At 45.2% G+C, this 17657-nt stretch overlaps 1 pseudogene; it reads left to right on the top strand.

The window, feature by feature from the left end:
• The first annotated feature begins 5590 nt into the window (after positions 1-5590).
• The window catches only part of LOC144112004 (uncharacterized), a 29789-nt pseudogene continuing 17722 nt past the window's right edge, over positions 5591-17657 (top strand).

Below are 17657 nucleotides of genomic sequence, written 5' to 3'. Positions count from 1 at the left end.
AAATAGCAGACCTAAGCTCACCTGCTGCGCATGATTAGCAATGACTGATTGCAATGAACGCATTTTACGACAGGTTAGCTCAGCCTAGCGCATGCATGCAACGGGGACGGTAGCGCTGGCAAAAGCATATTTACAGACATTTTATGCACGCGACGAGCTACCCTAACGCATAAATAAACATATATTTGCTTTTCTGTTTGGCGCACGTTTGGCTATTTGGTTTCGCCTTTTTTCTCGAGCATGTTTAGCTACTTGAATTAGGTCGGTTTGTTTAGAGCACGTTAAGGTGGCTTAGCCTCTCTCTTTGGTTTTCACCAATTTATCAGCCAGCACTACCGCTAGCGGTGCGGTCTTGCACGTCAAGATATGATAGCAACATGTTTTCGACCTTCCCGCCGGTATGGATAATCAAGGAGCATCCCACGACGCACATTTTTCGCGAACATCCGTCGTCGTCTCCCTTCATCGCGCCTCGGCAACGCTGCATTGAACTCTACGGCTGACTCTTTGCGACGTCCGCAAGCCTCATGCGGCTGGCGTGATGTGATACGCTCCACCGCTGTGTTTAGCGATCCTCCACTTCACCTCATTCCAACATCGCGTGAGCCTCTTCTTCTCCCCTGCCTCCGCGGCGAGCGAGCCTCCAGGGCCTCGGGACGCCGCGGCACCACTTTGTCTCTTTCTTCTTTCAATCCGACCATCCTGCGTTCGGACTCTCAGTCAGCTCTCCAAGCCTTTGCTCTAACAGAAAAAGGCCGCAAAATTATCTTCGCTTTAATCGCCAGGCTCGTTGAGTATAACACACGTGGCTCACGCATCTCCTTTCACGGCATCTTCTCTCACGTGGGCATTGCGCGAAATGAAGCAGCTGATCTTCTCGCTCGCCAAGCGCACCAACCCTCTGTTCCCTTCACCGAAAACATTTGTCGTCATGACTCTGCGCGTCTGATCATACACGGACACGCTCTCGCTCACCACCCGGATGCGCGTGTCGCCTCCACCCAATCCTTCTCTCCATTGGAGGCTAAGGCACAGAGCCCGTCGCTTGCGTGGTGCTCCCAGTGCGGAGTGTGTCCAGTGCTGTGGCACCTCGGAAACAATTTCGCACATGCTCTGCGAGTGCCCCGCATGCGCCCAACCTCGAGCCACCTTGAGGGAAGGCTTTCGCAAACTCGGGTTCCATTCCACATCCCTGAGTGACTTTCCATTTGCCAGTTGGGGAATGGAATGTGGCTGGCGCACAAACCAGTTCACACAAACGTTTGTTAGAATATGCAGACACTTCGCCCCCGCATCTAATTCTGAGGGCGTGTCATCCTCCTCTTTATGCAATCCCCTCCATCCTTCCCACTCCCGACCCGCCTCCTCTCACATTTCTATTTAATCCCTCAACCGTGCGCAACCCCATTGTTTCGGTCCCTATTAAGGAGGCAGTTATAGGGCTTTGCATACCAGTATTTTCACTTCCTTTCCCCTCCCAGTGCGACCTATCAGACAACCTCAATTGCCCTGCCCTTCGGGGTTCTCCGTTTTTCCTTTTCTCCCTATCCTCCTCGCTGTGCCAGCTGTGAGTAAACAGGCTTTCCCTCTCCTCCCCTGTTGTGCTCTTTCCTGAGTGCAGAGTACCGCGATCACCCTCTCGGCAGCTCCCAGCGCTGCAATCGCACTGGTGGTTCCCTGCGTCCACCTTTGCAACGTTGGTATTTAAATATTCCGCGTAGTTTGCACGGCTAACTTCGGAGATAACGTGAGCGGACACTCAGAATAAAAGGCAAACAATATTTCTTTGTAAATTGTTGAAGCAAAGTCTCGAGGGTGCATGAGGGTACTACAAAAAGCTAACAGGCTTTGGAAGCCCGCCTTGCGAAAAGAGCGAAGAAGGTGGCTTGGCCTTGCCCTTTGAGTCTGGGGTATAGGGGCTCCTTGCCGCATTGACTTTACTCTTTGGAAAAATTTTCGCAATGCCCCGGGCCAAATTTGTAAGTCGCCATCATGTCGAGCATGCTCAGTTATGGTTGGACATCGATTTTGGTCCAAAATGTCAAAGGTCAATATTGGCGGGTCACCCGGGCCAAATTTTTGGAAATGACCCGTGCCAAATTTGGAGGCCGTGATCGTGTTTCTCCGGCTGACTTATGGGTGGGCATTCCTTTAGCCCAAATAAGCCAAGGCCAAATTTCAGGGGTGGCCCGCGCCACGTTTGCGTGTACCCATCGTGTCGCACTGGCACAATAAAGGTTGGACATCGATTTTGGTCCGAATAGTCTAAGGTGAAATTTCGAACGTCACGTGGGTCAAATTTAGAAAATGACCTGGACTAAATGTGGAGGTAGCCAACTTGTCTGGCACTGGCATTACGGTCTTAAATAGATTTTGGTCCAACTCATCCAAGGTAAAATTTTGGGGCGGTCCGGGCCAAATTCTTGCCGCTTGGCGTCACAGTTGGTATGGGAACGTGCGATGCACAAGCGAGTTTTTAGCTCGGCTCTGACGGCCATTTGCGTGCTTCTGCACTGATAAAAAAGCAGACTGGAGCCGCCGTCGTTTCGATTATCATGCATGTGGCGCAGTGTGTGTTAGCGGGTGTTGTTACTGGGCTGCTCAACTTGAGTAAGTGTACGCAAAAGCAGAAAAGCTGTGTCACAGCACACAGTGTGGAAGCAGACGACACCCGTACTCTGCAGGCCTCGCCGCAGCCGCCAGGCCGGCCAAGTACTGACCTAGTCCCGCGACCGTATCGAGGGACGCCTCGGCCCAGGGCAGTGTAAATTCTTGTCACCCGTGCAGCACGTGCGGCACACGGCGACGCTGACCTAATTCCCTGACGGCGCGGTGCGTTCAAAACAAAGACCTAGCTCTTCAACACCTCCCCCTTTCCTCCAACTCGAACGCGCTTATAAAATTATGGTACATTATTTAGGTAGTACGTGCGAAACTTCAGGCCAGAATATGAAGAATGGAGGAGCGTATGAACAAGCACTCATCTCACTAAAATCAGTTAAGGGTTTTTTAACATCCGCGTCTCAATAACCAGCGAGGTGGGAAACAATTGAGAGCGCACTATCGGACAAGCTTGCCTCCGAAGCCCCCAAAAGTACGCGCCCCCAAAAGAGGTTCTCACGCTGCCGGGCAGCACTCTGGAATATCTTCAAGCGACTCTATTATAAATCACGGGACAAACGACGCACGGGGACTCAACGACTGCCAAAATCAACTCACCTTTCAAGGGTGTAGCTGTCGAGTCGCTTGTTCTTGGCATAAGTTCACATTCCCTGGAACATTTTCTTTCAGCGAAGCTGGATTCAGAATAGATGCGGGTGCAGCGCATCCGTTTTCCAGCCATGGTCCAAAGGCAGCTGTCTCGCAGCTCACCGACGCTAAGCCTTGCGAAAACGTCCGCAAACGACAACATACTTCAGAACCTGTTGCATGCTGCAGAGGCTGGCTACAGCCAGCGGCGTAAAACTTGCCACGCTTGCGCGATGGGTGCGAGCGGCCACACAGCTCCCTCTCCGGTTTCACGGCCGTTGCTCTTCGGTTCCCAAATCGAGATATCTGGACTTCAGCGAGAATTCAAGCTGTATAGCAGGTTAAGACGCAACAAAACACCTGCAAGCCTGTGAGAACAAAAAAAAAGACGCGCAGCCATTGTTTCAAGCAGGTACTCTGACAGGGGTTATCGTCGTGATGACGCCTCTCAGAAGTCTCACCTGTCGTACGGGAGGGAAGCCTTTGTCTGCAGGATATCCACCGCTAACCTGAATAATGCAGGCGATGAGACGCTGGGCTGTGATGCCAGAAGGCCCTGCCTAGAAAACAAATCTCGCCAGAATGTGAGCCCGCGCAATGGTTGTTGTTGTTGTTGTTAGCCTATCAAAAGATGGCACATACCGACACTGGTGGATCTGACAAGAATCGGCTGGCTATTCACTTGTACTCAAGTAATAAAAATGAAAAGCACGCAGGAAAGCAACACCAAAGGATTCTTCCTTTTGAACAGAAAATATAATGGTTTTGATTTCAATAATAATAATAATAATAATAATAATAATAATAATAATAATAATAATAATAATAATAATAATAATAATAATGAAGAGAGTGACAGGAACAGAATTAACAAATAAAAATGTAATAATTGACAGAAAAGAAAATTTTGTAACACTTAGCATGCCAGTCGATGAGATTCAAACAGGAAATTTAAAACAGCGTTACAAAGAGATCTGTGGCTGAACCCAAATGCATTGGCACCAAATGATAGCAAGAACGGGCTGCTTAAACTAAAGCCAAGGGGCCGCAAGGGCTCCTCCATCAACCTTCTTCTCAAAGAGGTGTATCGGCGACAATAGAGCCAAAAATGCTCAAAAGATTCAGGCTCACGGTAGAATGCACAAATGGGAGAGAGCGCCAAACCCGACCTGTGTAAATAGAAATTTAGAGGAGGGATACGGCACTGTAGCCTCGTCAGAGATACTTCAAGCTGCCGAGATTGACAAACTTGCCTGTTCCAAGAATATCTGAGGTGCTGCTAATCCACCGATGTTAAATGTCTTGTCTTGCGTTCTTAAAAACGCACGTCGCAGAAACGTAGATGCTGTAATATAGGCTATAGCCGGGATGATAGGCAACACAGGGCCGCTTAGGGAAGCCTTTGCGAGAGTATCAGCAATCTCATTAACTGTCACACTGCTGTGACCGGGAACCCCTACTAAGTGAACAAGACTCAAATGCGGAGGAAGCAGGGACAAGAAGGTCTTGAAAATGGGACCGTCAGCATGTGCGTCAAGGGAAGAACGCAGAGATAAAGAATCGGTAATTACTGCCACTGCGGTAATAGAGGGGTCTAGCTTGCGTAGAGCAAGTACTACTGCCAGAAACTCTGCTTAAAAAATAGGGGCGAAATCTGAAAGGCGCAGTGAAAAGGAGCAGTCTAAATGAGAACAGAATATTCCCACACCTGCCTTTTCATTGCACTGTGATGCGTCGATTGCTATTGCAATATTTGTAGGTAGGGTCCTTAGATGATCTTATAGTAGACCATTTTGCATACAGGGTGGTAAGAGTTTCGCATTTTGGTGGAAAATATCGTCGAAAACAACGTGGACAGCGGGCCCTCTGCGTAGCGTAGGAAGGATGTCATAAATTTTCACATCTAAAGGCTCAAGTAATCTTTGCACAAAACACAACCTGTGGGTTATGGAAATGAGACCAGAGGGCACCAAAAAAGCATGTCGGCTGGCAACAGAAAATGCTTTGCGAACGACGGAAATGAGATTCGTAGATTCTGATGTAAGTCTGCACAGTTAAAAATTGAAGTCGAGAAAAGTGAGGGGGAATGCGGGCTTCTAGGTACAGCGCATTGGCAGCCACAAATTTTGGAAGTCCGAGGCACATCCTAAGTGCTTCCCTCTCCAAAAAAACGAGAGGACGAAGTTTGCATGTAGCCGAGCTTCAAGACAACAGATCCGAATTCTATAATTGGCCTGAAATATATTTTGAAAATCATTAATAGCGCATCTCTTCACATGCCGTACCGGTGACTACATAATCTACGTAACATGCCCACGGCACGAGCTCCTTTCACCGCGACATGGACAATGTGGGGTCCCCAGGTGAGTTTCTCGTCATAAATGACCCCTAGGTATTTTATGGATTGAACCTGCGGTACTGGATGTAGCTGGAAAGTGAGAGAGACCACTACAGGAATCTGAAGAGGAAAAACAAGGATTTCACACTTGCTATCATGTTCAGGTGTAAGCTGCTCAGCCAGTGCTAAAGTGTGCTCATAAATGACTGCAACAGACCATACAGAGAATGTATATCTGGCGCAGCCGCAAAAAACGCAATGTTGTCCGCATAGACGTAGTGCATACATGGCGATGGAGAGGAATGGAGGTCAACAGAAGATTAAAGGGCGCAGGAGAAGGAACAGCTCCTTGCGGTACACCTCTCGTTTAATTGTACCTGAACGGAACTGAACTGATCTTTACCAGAAAGGCTGGTGGGTCACCCGTGCTAAAAGCTGCAATCAAACAGCTTGACGAGGCCCAGGCAACCCTTACAACGCAGCATAGACGAGACCACTAAATTATAATAACACTAATAAAAGATGAAAAAAGGTTAACATGAAATATTCAGCTTTACAAAAAATAAGAAACATTTTCAGGTAGTTCGATAGAAAATGTTTACACAAAGACTGCATTTTTTGTTAAGATTGACACAAATCGCATGAATAATGAGAAGGCATCTTCGTGAGCAATTGGAGGGAAGCTGTAAAAGAATAACTAAGAAACATTGTAGCGAAAAACAAAACAAAAAACGCATTACAAATTGGAAATAAGCTGTAGCAGTTAAACAGGGGTCAAACACTTGATGTGTTGATATTTGTTTAATACGGACGGAAGATTGTGACGTAAAGACTGGAGCTTGTAATCGGTGCGGAAAAAGGGTACGAGCCGTTTGTCTTTACTGCGTGTGTTTAGGATTTTAGTGTGATGCTGCAATGGACCAGAAATTGCTAAAAGTGACCGAAAGCTGACAGGTGAAAAGTAATGTGAGCGTAAGAGTCTGTATTCATACATGCAGTTTACATGAAGAGTTTTGTACTGCTGGAAAAAATGTAGGGTGGAGGATAGATAATCTAGACAAAATATATTACGAATAGCCTTTTTTTTTGTAGCACGAGAATTTTGCTTGTGTTCTGTTTAGTTGTTGTTAGCCACACCAAGTTGCAGTAATAAATTTGTGAGTCAAACAAAGCGTAATATATTTGAAGTTTTATTTTCACCGGAGGAATGGCGCGTGTACATGATATTGCCCCAGTTGCAGAGGAAAGCTTCATACATAATTTCTCAACGTGTAAATCCCATGTTAAATATGAGGAGAATGTAGCGCCAAGAATCTTGTGCTGCTCAACCACTTCAATATCCTGTCCATCAAATTGATTTGGGCGATCTAAAATGAATACATTATTACGAGCCCGGAAAAGCATGAGCTTGGTTTTTTTAGGATTGATTTTAAGCCGATTTGATTGTTACGAATGAACATTTTTTTCAAGCAAATGATCACATCTGATCACTAAATTATTTGCATCTTTACCTGAAAGGAGAATATTGCAATCATCAGCATATATAACGAAATTAACTGCCGTGTCGACACAAACTATGTCGTTAATGAATAGACTAAATAAAATAGGACCTAACACGCTCCCATGCGGGACGCCATTTAATATCTGTGATTGGGATGACATTCGATTGTTAATACAAACACATTGTGATCTGTTTTCCAAATATGACTTGAATAGCTGAAGAGGTTTACCACGAACGCCGTTAATTAAGAGTTTTTCAGTTAAAATATCATGATGAAGGGAGTCAAAAGCGTTTGCTAAAGTCTATAAACAACCCAAGGGTAACTTGTCGGTTTTCAACATTTTGGATAATGTGTTCTTTTAGCGTAAGGAGTGCTGACTCTGTTGACCTTCCCTTTCTGAAACAATACTGCGCGACCTCTATGAATGTACACCATTATGGACGCAAAAGAATTCCCTTTTATAATGATAAGCAGGTATCCAAGCAACTATATAATCTGGAAACTAAAGAGACCGTAGCCTATGTTTTAGGATGGAGTGTTCTACACTATCGTAAGCTTTGGCGACGTCTAACGTAACCAAAGCCGCGACCAGGCGTTGACGACAAGCAAGGAGAATTCTTCTCTGAAGATCAGCATGTGCATTCCATATAGAAAACCGTGGTCGGGATCCGAGTTCACATGAGCTGAGAATATTTTTGCTGCCGACGAAGGCTGACACCCGAATTAGTAACACCCTTTCTATTAATTTTACCACGTTTGATGTTAAAGAAATTGGCCTAATATTATCCAATTCGTAGCCTCCCCGTGCAGCACTAAGGTCACGGGCTCGCGATCGTCGTCGTCCTCCTATTAATGATAATGATGCTAATTGACAGAAATCAACTGCAGTTGCTGACCCGCATAGTATTATTCAAGCACCATCTAAAACGAAAATGAAAGTTTTAATTTAACTTTGGAACAACAGTTCTTAATCTACGCGCCCAGAAATTTAGTAACGGGTTTAATCCGAACAGAATCTATCTCCCCACCACACGGTGCCACGGAGAGATAGCGAAGCTGATGATGGTAGCGCCTTTACTGCGTTCAGCAGAAAATGCTGCCTAGCGGTGCGCACGATTGAGACTATATGGATGTCGCCACAGCGTACCGTGCCCACGTAAAGCGAAAGCAGCACGATGTCCCCAGCTTTGAGTGAGTCGAAAGGCGCAACAAAAAGGAGGTTTTTCGAGCTTTCATATAGGGTTCTTGGAGGTAGACACCACAATAAGCAGAGAGTCACCGCGGTGAGTGCAGAGGCTTGGTCCCTGCGCTGGCTTTCTTTCCCTGAGAGTCTTTTTGTAAGGTCGCCGATACACCTGATTACAGGTATTAGAGCTCCACTAAGAAAGATGATGATCTACCTCGTTGGTGGGAGTAGATATAAGCATGAAATGCATTGCAGGAAAAGCGCAGTATGCTTTAGTGTAGCTCGTAGGCTAAACGGTGGCATCCGTAATCGTGTATTGGAGAAGTATTTTTTCTCCTGAACGTGTTTCCGCCTTCGCCAGCTTGTGTTCTTCGAAGTGGGAAGCGCGCGTCCCACTGGACGCTTTCGGGGCTTGAGGAACCCACTCCGTCATTACGAGCCCCTTTTTTTCGCTAGACAACCCACTCGGCTCTTTTGGCCGCTTTTGGTGCGCTATGAGCCGAAGCTTTAAGCAGCTTCGTTTTTCTTTTAGTACTGAAAAGCCCTCTGGGTGTCTTTCTCTCTTCGGCGTGTCATCGCGACTCCTCGCTATTTCGCGCCCTTACCAAGCATTCGTGGCGCAGAATGAACGAATGAACGATGACGAAGACGACGACTTCCAACACACAACACTAAAAACGTGCCATGTCATGAAGGCAACAACAAGAAGAAGAATGACAGGCTACCAGTTGCAACATGCAGCTCGAGAAGCACAGGCGATATGAAAATATTGACTAGGAGGTTGGAAACCGTAGTCAAAGCCATTCTTGGGCCTCCTCACGCATTCATCTGAAGGAAGCATTTGGACAACGCCGCGTGCGGAAGTGCCGCAAGACGGATTTCCCTAGGTCATTGAAGGGACCCTGTTATCTAAAGCCTCCTGGCTGCCCATAATAGCCCGCCCCGAGCCCGCTGTGCTTATAGATGCCTTACGGAGCTTAATTTCCTTTTTCTCGACGTTTCGCGACATGTGGCTTGAACGTGTGACAGTGTGTTTCGTGTGCGTGACGCTAACAAGATCGCGCTGGTTTCCAAAGGCCAAGAGAAAGGACATTGGCGGAAAAAAAGCGCAAAAGAATTTGCACTAATAGACAGGCGCCCGCGCCCAAAGCAATGCTCGCCTTTAGTGTGAGGTATTTATGCCTCACCGCAACATACTAGGCTTTTCAGGAAAGACTTTTGAAAAATTTTTCCAAAATTTTCTTTTTGGGGAAAAAATATGGCTTTCGCGGCACGATACCAGTGGTGGCGGACGCCGGAAAGCTGGCGAATTCTCTTAGGTCGAAATAAGGTTAAATAATTTCTGATAACTAACTTTTAACTGTCGCAGATAGGCAACTGGTAGCAGTAAGAGATATATAGTCGGTCGTTAAAAATAGCCACATCAGTTTTAAAAATTTGCAAATCTCGATTACCCTCTCCGCTGTGGTTCGACAAAATTTGACTGCATCGTGCAAAAATACATGTGCTCTCGAAAGCATGCAGGCAAAGCAACCCCTCCAGTGCTCGTAACTAGTCCAAAAAGCCAAATTTTGTGGAGCCACACCGCCAAGGGTATTCGCGTTTTCGAAATTACAAAAACCTATATGGCCTTCACTGACGATCGGCTACAAATCTCTATTTGCAATTCGGCGCCTAACTCGAATAGGTCAAATGTTAATCATTCAAGTTAGTTAACCAGCATACTACTTAACACGATTCACCGGTTTTCTGATGTCCGCCGATGCTTGTAGGTTGTAACACTAGTCCGCGAAACTAATATTTTTACCCCAAAAAACCTATTTTTGCAAATTTCGGAAGTGCTTGCGGAAACATCCGGCATTGTTACCAAGCAGTGAAAAAGGGCTGCGGCGCTCTTGTGACCAGCCGGCTCGAGCAACATTCGGGGAAGAAAACCAAAACGGTCACTCGCGGCGAAATGTTTTTAAATATTTCTTAATATCACGACCAATCGCGACGGTTGTGAAATATTCAGAATACGTTTCTCCCTGTAGTTTACATTTTCCTAGGAAGGTGCGTTTACTAGGTTTAACGGATTCCTTATAAGTTAAAACATCTGCTATATTACTGTTTGTTTTTTTTTTCGCCTATAAAATACGGTTGTCTCATTTGACGCACAAAATCTACTATTAATATTCAATTTTTATGTTGCCAAAGAGAGCTATTCGTGTTGTGTGCAAAGGGCTATTTGACTTTCCAACTAATTCTTTTTTAAAGACCTAGAGATGCTTAAAGCTCCTGACCTCTTCAATTTTCGCTTAGCAGTAACACAAGTTAACGAGCGACAAGAAAGAAATAAACTACGCCAGGCTTACAGCAAGCTTGGCATGAAATAGCAGGTAAATTCGTACAAGGCATCCAAGATATTGGTCTGTGCCAAACCCCCGCAAAAACTATTCGAAACAAAACCTTTCGCACACTTGGCGGAAATTATTAAATGAACTTATTCATGATGGTTATGATGTTCTTCCTCCAGTGAAAACACGTTAGTAAATATTTTGGTGCCGATTAGTCTTTAATTTCTGTATAAGTACGTTTTATTTTCTACTTCTGTATTTCCGATTGCAGCACGCTATATGAATACTTGTATCAGAATGTATTTTATTTTATTTTTTCACTCTCTTTTCTTTTTGCCACATGCTACATAATTATGTCATATGTTTCTGCTTTTACTGCCACGAGAAGGTTTCAGGACTAGTGAAGTTTTCTCTTTTGCAACGTTTTCCCTAATATCCTTCATAAAATTGTATAATTTGTGTCGCGAAGTGTATTGCACTTTGTAAATATGCTTTACAGTGATGATTTTCCTCATCTCCAACACGCGTGTTTCCTTAGCCAACTATGTCCGTGAAATGGGCCTGCACTAGCCTCGGCTATTTGTCCAACATTTGAGTGTATGTGTGTGCACATTTAATGGAAATAAAAATGAAATGAAATTTATGGAAATAAATTCATTCATTCAAGCGCGGCGGGCAGCCCTGCGCAGAGCATGTTGACAACGATACATCCAACTACCTCCCCTAGCGGGCCCGATTTCGGGCCACTCGGCGCGTTAAGCAGTTGCTATGCGAACACCCCCCGCGCCCGCGTGCTTCGGTTCTGAACGTATCTGAAGGAGGAATTGGCGATACCGACCGTAATTCGTGGCCTCTAGGTGGTATATGAAATTTAACCCCTCTGATTCATCTGTATTTAAAACTATTTACTTCTGTATCCCTCATTAACTGACGTCAGCTGAGTTATGTGCCGCTCCTTGGTGCTAAGATACATGAGCGGCCAGAATTGGTTCTAGTTTCACTGATTTTTCTCGACAAACACCAATCACGAGATAAACTTTGTGTGTAAGAAGATAGAGTTTATTAGTTTACGGTTGCGCATTTGAATCATGGATTTCAAAGATAATGATCAAACGGTTATCCACAACATTTCGATTTAGTGATGGCTATGGTATTTCTACAAAGTTCACACTCTAGCTGCAGTTTTGAAGTATGGTCAAAAGCTAAGTATACTAGGCACCAGTAAACTTATTTTCATGATCAGTTTTGAATGAGTCAAAAAATAAACCTTAACATAAAGCTCTTTATTTTTAATGCAAGAAGAAATTTCACCGGTCCTAACTAGTTTATTGAAAACATCACGTTAAGTGCTCGGAGCGTTGAGAATATTTTTACATGCTTGTGAAGCAAAAGCCTGAAATTGTTTTAATTATCATTCAGAATTCTCTGCTTGGAATGGGGCTGAAAAGCATGGAAGTAATTGGAAATGGGGTATCTCATAGCGCCTCAGCCTTCCAATAATGCCTTCTTCTACTAATCTTGGATGCAAGTAAACGCAAATGATCGAATGGGGCTGAAAAGCATGGAAGTAATTGGAAATGGGGTATCTGATAGCGCCTCAGCCTTCCAATAATGCCTTCTTCTACTAATCTTGGATGCAAGTAAACGCAAATGATCAAATGCAGCAGAGGCGTCTATAGACATTTATATGCGTTAAATTATATAAATTGAAAAGCCTCTACTTTTCTCGCAGCATACAAACTTGAGCGAGGATATAAAGGAAAACGCTACGGTGCGTAGCTTGGAGGCCCATTGTGCACAGTTTCGGCAGCAAGCACAACGCAAGAACCTAAGAACGAGGCACACACAGAAAATATGATAGGCGGAACAAATTCAACAGCACTGTACATGATCATAATATCACTGTTGATTATAAAATTAAAATAAATAAACTAAATAAAATTATAAAATTTCTGGAACTGTTTCCAGCATAACAATTTTGCCTTCAAGGGCGTTAAGGAGTGATGTTAAGCCGTAGGATATTGCTTGAGTGCAATATTTAGTGCGCCCATGACGATGGTCTTGCAAGTGACACTAGAGACATACCATCGCAAGAAATATTTCTTACGTGTACTCATTTAATGAGCAATATGCTGTATCGTGGTCAGGCGTATCGCATTTCCTGTTTACGGATTTGTCCCCTAGGTTAAACTATCATATATGTGTCGTAAGATGAATATGTGGTTCTAGGAGGGCACTTCTTTTTTTTTATATATTCTCAACGACGCGGTGCTAACACATTCACTCCTAGTTTTTCTGATATGCTAGGCATCTAGTAATTCAAGGGCTGCCGTCTTGCGTTCTTCAAAGGGCTGGGTCTACTCCCGGACTGCACCGCCTCCATCCCGTGCCTGCGAAGCATTGCGCGGACAGGGTTCAAGTACTCTTCTCGGGATAGCGCTCCGGCGAGCTTGTATGCATTCCTCGTGCTGTATAGAGGGAACAGACTCTGCACCATGTGCCCATGCCGGACTGTGATAGGACACTCGTGGGTTTGCTGCAGGTTAAAAAGTGAGTTTTTCTCCTGATTAGGACGACCTCACTCGCTGTATTCTCGCCATCATTCGCAGGGGAAGTGCACTTGCGGTCCGGAATCAGGACAGCAGGCGTAGTTACCAATAACAGCAGCGGTAATTTCACAGTCGGAGTCGTGAAATTTGCTGCTGCATCAATATCCGAGTTATCGATGAAGCTAGAGGTTTAGAATAGTGGGACCCTATCGGCTACGGGAATAGCACGACGCCAGTGCGCATGCGCAGAACACTAACACCAGAGGCGGTCCTTGCCTGCTTCTGCGAAATGGTGCCCCTCGAATACCTTATCACACTAATCGATAGGGTCTCTCTATTCTAATGTTCGCTAATATCGGTGTAACACGAATAGGTGTGAGAAGGAAAAGCGAGAGAAACAGAAAGCGGGTGCAACGAGCCAATCTGATTCGTTCCAAACTGTGACATCATAGGCGCCTCATTGGGTCTCGCCAGGAGTCACCCCTCCATCCATCCCCTCACTCACTATCCCTCGCCTGTTTCCCGTTTGGCTCGAAGAGAGTAAGGGCAGATGGCGATTGACTTGGCCTTGTAGCAACGCCGGAGTAACAGTTCATTCCTGATCGACTAAACCGGGTTCGGAAGTGCCCCTGTGGTAGCGGTATAATGTGTTGACGAACGCAAGAATCCACCTGCAAGCATTCGCGATAAAACTTGTTTTCCAGTGCCCAACCGCTTGAAATTCGTTAGATTCCTTGAAACCATGGAGTCGTACTCCTAAACAAGTTTACCATGTGAAGACTTATTGTGGAGCTAACGCGACCTACACAATGGCTATTTTTTCCGAAGTCTATAGCAGTACTTCTTAAAGTAGAACTTAATCTCACGTGCCAGTAACGATCGATGCGCACATCAATCTGCCTCGGTTAATTTGTTGGTGTGTTTGCTGTCTCTATTGCGATGTATATCTATTCCCCATGAAATGAGTTCTTCGGGCATCATTTCCGCACAAAGGTGCTCAATGGCCAGCTTAAAGAAATCCACAGTGCTGTCAAAGCCTCTCTCTGTCTTCTCCTTGTTGCTGGGTGAAGAGAGGAGCAACCACCTGGTCAACGATCTCTTTGGGGAGCAGGTCGAAGCGAAAGTTTGTTTCACTATACACCGCTCAGAAGGTTCGTAATGCGAAGCTTTTGTGGGAAAAAAAAAGAGCATAGAAACCGTGGCTCCGCTCTTTAAAGAAGCTAATGCTGAAAACGCGTATGTATTTATTTAGTCACAAAATGTAGTGGGTACTAAGTTAAAGCAGGTTTGGCGCACAAATGAGCGAAATCACAAATAAACGAGAGTGCAAAAAAACGGCACACGTAGAATTTGCTGGTTAGACCTGACGGGGAAACTCTCATCTGATTCCAAGCAGTTTTTGAGCGTGGAAAAGATCCAAAACATGCGAGTGTTTGTTTTAGCGATTCTAGTGCTTAGAGAACTAGGGATATAGAACTATTTTGATACTCTAATGGGATTTTTGCGTTCCAGAAGAAAATAAAACTGAATATGAATTCACCATAAAGGGGAGCAATGGGCTAATTTTCACCACTTGTGGTTCTTTAACGCGAGCAGGTCTCAGTACAAGTGCAATTTCGCATTTCATCCCCATAAAAGTGCTCGGTAGGCGTGAGCGGTCATTGTTCTATAAAACTTGCATTCAGCTTCAGAAATACACAGCCTCAGTGGCGCCCCAGCTTGTAAACAACTAATTATACACTGACAAACTACATGGATCCCAAACTTCACTCTGGTAAAAAACAAATAACAGACCATTATGATTCCTCTATTAAAGACTTGATTATCTCAGAAAAGGTTGCAGCGAATTCAACTAAAGTTCCTTGTTGCCGGGGTTATCTGAGCAACAACGAAGTGTGTTGCTTGCGCTTCAGGATGTCAAAGAGAGGATAAAAGAAGTATAAGGTGTAACGAAAGGAGAGAGAGAGCTCTTTATTGAGCAGCATGCATTTTGCCATCGAGCTTAAAACCCACCGACGTGATACTGTTCTGAGTCGGTTCTTGAGGAAAAAAGGCCCAATGAAGAGTGCTAACTGGGGAGGAAACAGAAATGCAGATATTGCTGAAAACACGGCTATTACAAGGTTTCGAAGTAGACGTTTAGAACATGATGGACATCGGGGATAACACTTTCCTAAGAGGGTTCATATCCAATGACAAAAAACAACTTTTTGAAAGCTTAGCTTCTTTTTGTTCGGCTGATTACTTTAATGCTGCCATTCTTCAGCGAATGACGCTTAGCGAATGAAGTTCAGCGCTTGTGGACGTGACGTATGGTAGCACAGAATGGGTTTTCCGCTGCAGCGGTGAGTACACCTTGACCTTATGCAGCCGAGTATCGTGGTCGTCCTCACGACGCGGCGTCACTGCTACTTGCAAGCAGAACGTGCGCAAAGGCCGATCGGCCACATATCGCGTTGCGGTGCGCACCCAACCCTGGGCTTGAACAGTTCAACAGCCGACATCTCGGGCATGTTGTTGAGCCTGTTGCCTGCGCGCACAGAAATCATGGAAACTAGAGAGGGCGAATTTCTACTATTTGCCGCACACCAGTCCTTAGGCCATATATGGCGCTAAGTGATAACGATGCACTGCTCAGACTATTATTGGCCCATTTTCCCTGGGCATGCTCCTCTGAGTCATTAGCCCGTGTTGTATACCACTGCTTGTTGGGCTGAGTGACAGTATTTTAACTCTTTAATTAACGCTAAAACTAATATATGTGATCATCATAGGTTCTCAGGTCTTCTAGTTTCTTGTTTTCCTTTGTAAAGAGCTGTGAAAAAGCTCTTTTTATTTCACAATTTAGCAGTCTCCCTTTATGCTCTGAATAATATAAAATGATAAAAAACATCGTTAGGAGCTCTGTTGCTGCTGGAAATGTTGAGAAAATTTTATCCCTGTTACCCTTGTACCTTTGAAGCAAATGTGAAGACATTGTCGGAAGAACACAATGAAGCAGAGCTTAAAAGACTCCATATACCTCAATCAGAAGTCCTCACAGCAAAAACCTGCTGCACTAGCTCAGTGGCTGATTATGGTTCATGGGTTTGGGGGGGTTTAACGTCCCAATGCGACTCAGGCTATGAGGAACGCCGTAGTGAAGGCCTCCAGAAATTTCGAACACCTGGGGTTCTTTAACGTGCACTGACATCGTACAGCACACGGGCCTCTAGAATTTCGCCTCCATCGAAATTCGACCGCCGCGGCTGCGATCGAACTCGCGTCTTTCGGGCCAGCAGCCGAGCGCCATAGCCACTCAGCCACCGCGGCGGCGCTCAGTGGCTGTAGTTTTTCAGGTGCTGATTCCAAGGTCCCGATTCTAAATCCCGGCTGCACCGGCCGCAGTTGGATGGCGGTGAAAAAAAATAGCCGCTCATGTGTTCTGTGAGGAGGGTGTACGTTATATTCGAAGCACAAGTTTTTTCAAATAATTCGGAAGCCCACCGCTGCAGACAAATTTTTTGTCCCGTTTTCAAGGCACTGGAGAAGATATCTTGCTCTGCAAAAGCGGGCGTGCGTAAGCGACTCTATCAATTGTATCCGGGTTACAAGCGCAGGTACTTTGTCCGCAATGCTTCCAACATACATCCGTGGCAGACTAGACGCCAGTTATAAGCTCTTGGGTCTGCACTCTGTCAGGTAAGCCCGACGGCATGCGGCAGTCATAAAAAAATTTGCGTGCAGCTATAACGAAGTAATGGCTATAACGAAGAAATCATGCGGACCCTTGGACTTTCTTAAAACCATGTTCACCTGCATTTAGTAATATTTTCTTCTCCTACCTAAGAAACTGATGTTTCACGGAACTGATGGACGCCCACTGAATTGCGTGGCACTTATTGCTGTTAGGAGTTACAGCAGTGGCCATTATATCAGGTGTTTCACCTTAGGTGTTCTGCAGTTGAAAAAATGCTATTTTTAGCTAGAGGAGTGCTTTTATCGGTGTAGAATGGTTTGCGGTGCAGCCCATCATATTACGCACACACATGATACTTGGCTGGTTGACTTATAGTGAGTAGTTAAACTTCAAACTGTTAAATTTAGTCTTCTTCTTCATTGAGAGACGTAACTCACCGTATGTAACATCTATATCAGTTTTTTAATTTTGAAAACGCGGCTACTCTCGGCGCTGTAGCCCAACAAATTATGCCTACATCTTGACAAACTACAAGCGCTTTAGATAAGCCTGCAGGCAAGCTGCCTCCCCAGTGTACGTAACTCGTCGACAAAACCGAAATTTGTTCAGTGCCGAGGATAACTCCGCTTTCGAAAATCTAAAAACTGATAAGGGTGTAAAGGGACACATGCCTCGGAATATACTTGGACACTAACATGCTGTAGGACGAGGTTGTAGTGACCCGCGCAGCCGTCAGTGACGACGAGGACGAAGTGTTCTCAGCCGGCGCTAGACAACGCCCTGCGATATTGGCCGGGCTCTGCCGCCGCTGCTCCGCC

The sequence above is a fragment of the Amblyomma americanum genome, unplaced genomic scaffold, assembly GCF_052857255.1.
Source record: "Amblyomma americanum isolate KBUSLIRL-KWMA unplaced genomic scaffold, ASM5285725v1 scaffold_26, whole genome shotgun sequence".
Classification (NCBI taxonomy): Eukaryota; Metazoa; Arthropoda; class Arachnida; order Ixodida; family Ixodidae; genus Amblyomma; species Amblyomma americanum.
The sequence above is the reverse complement of the archived record's forward strand: the minus strand, read 5'-3'. Positions and strand labels throughout refer to the sequence as shown.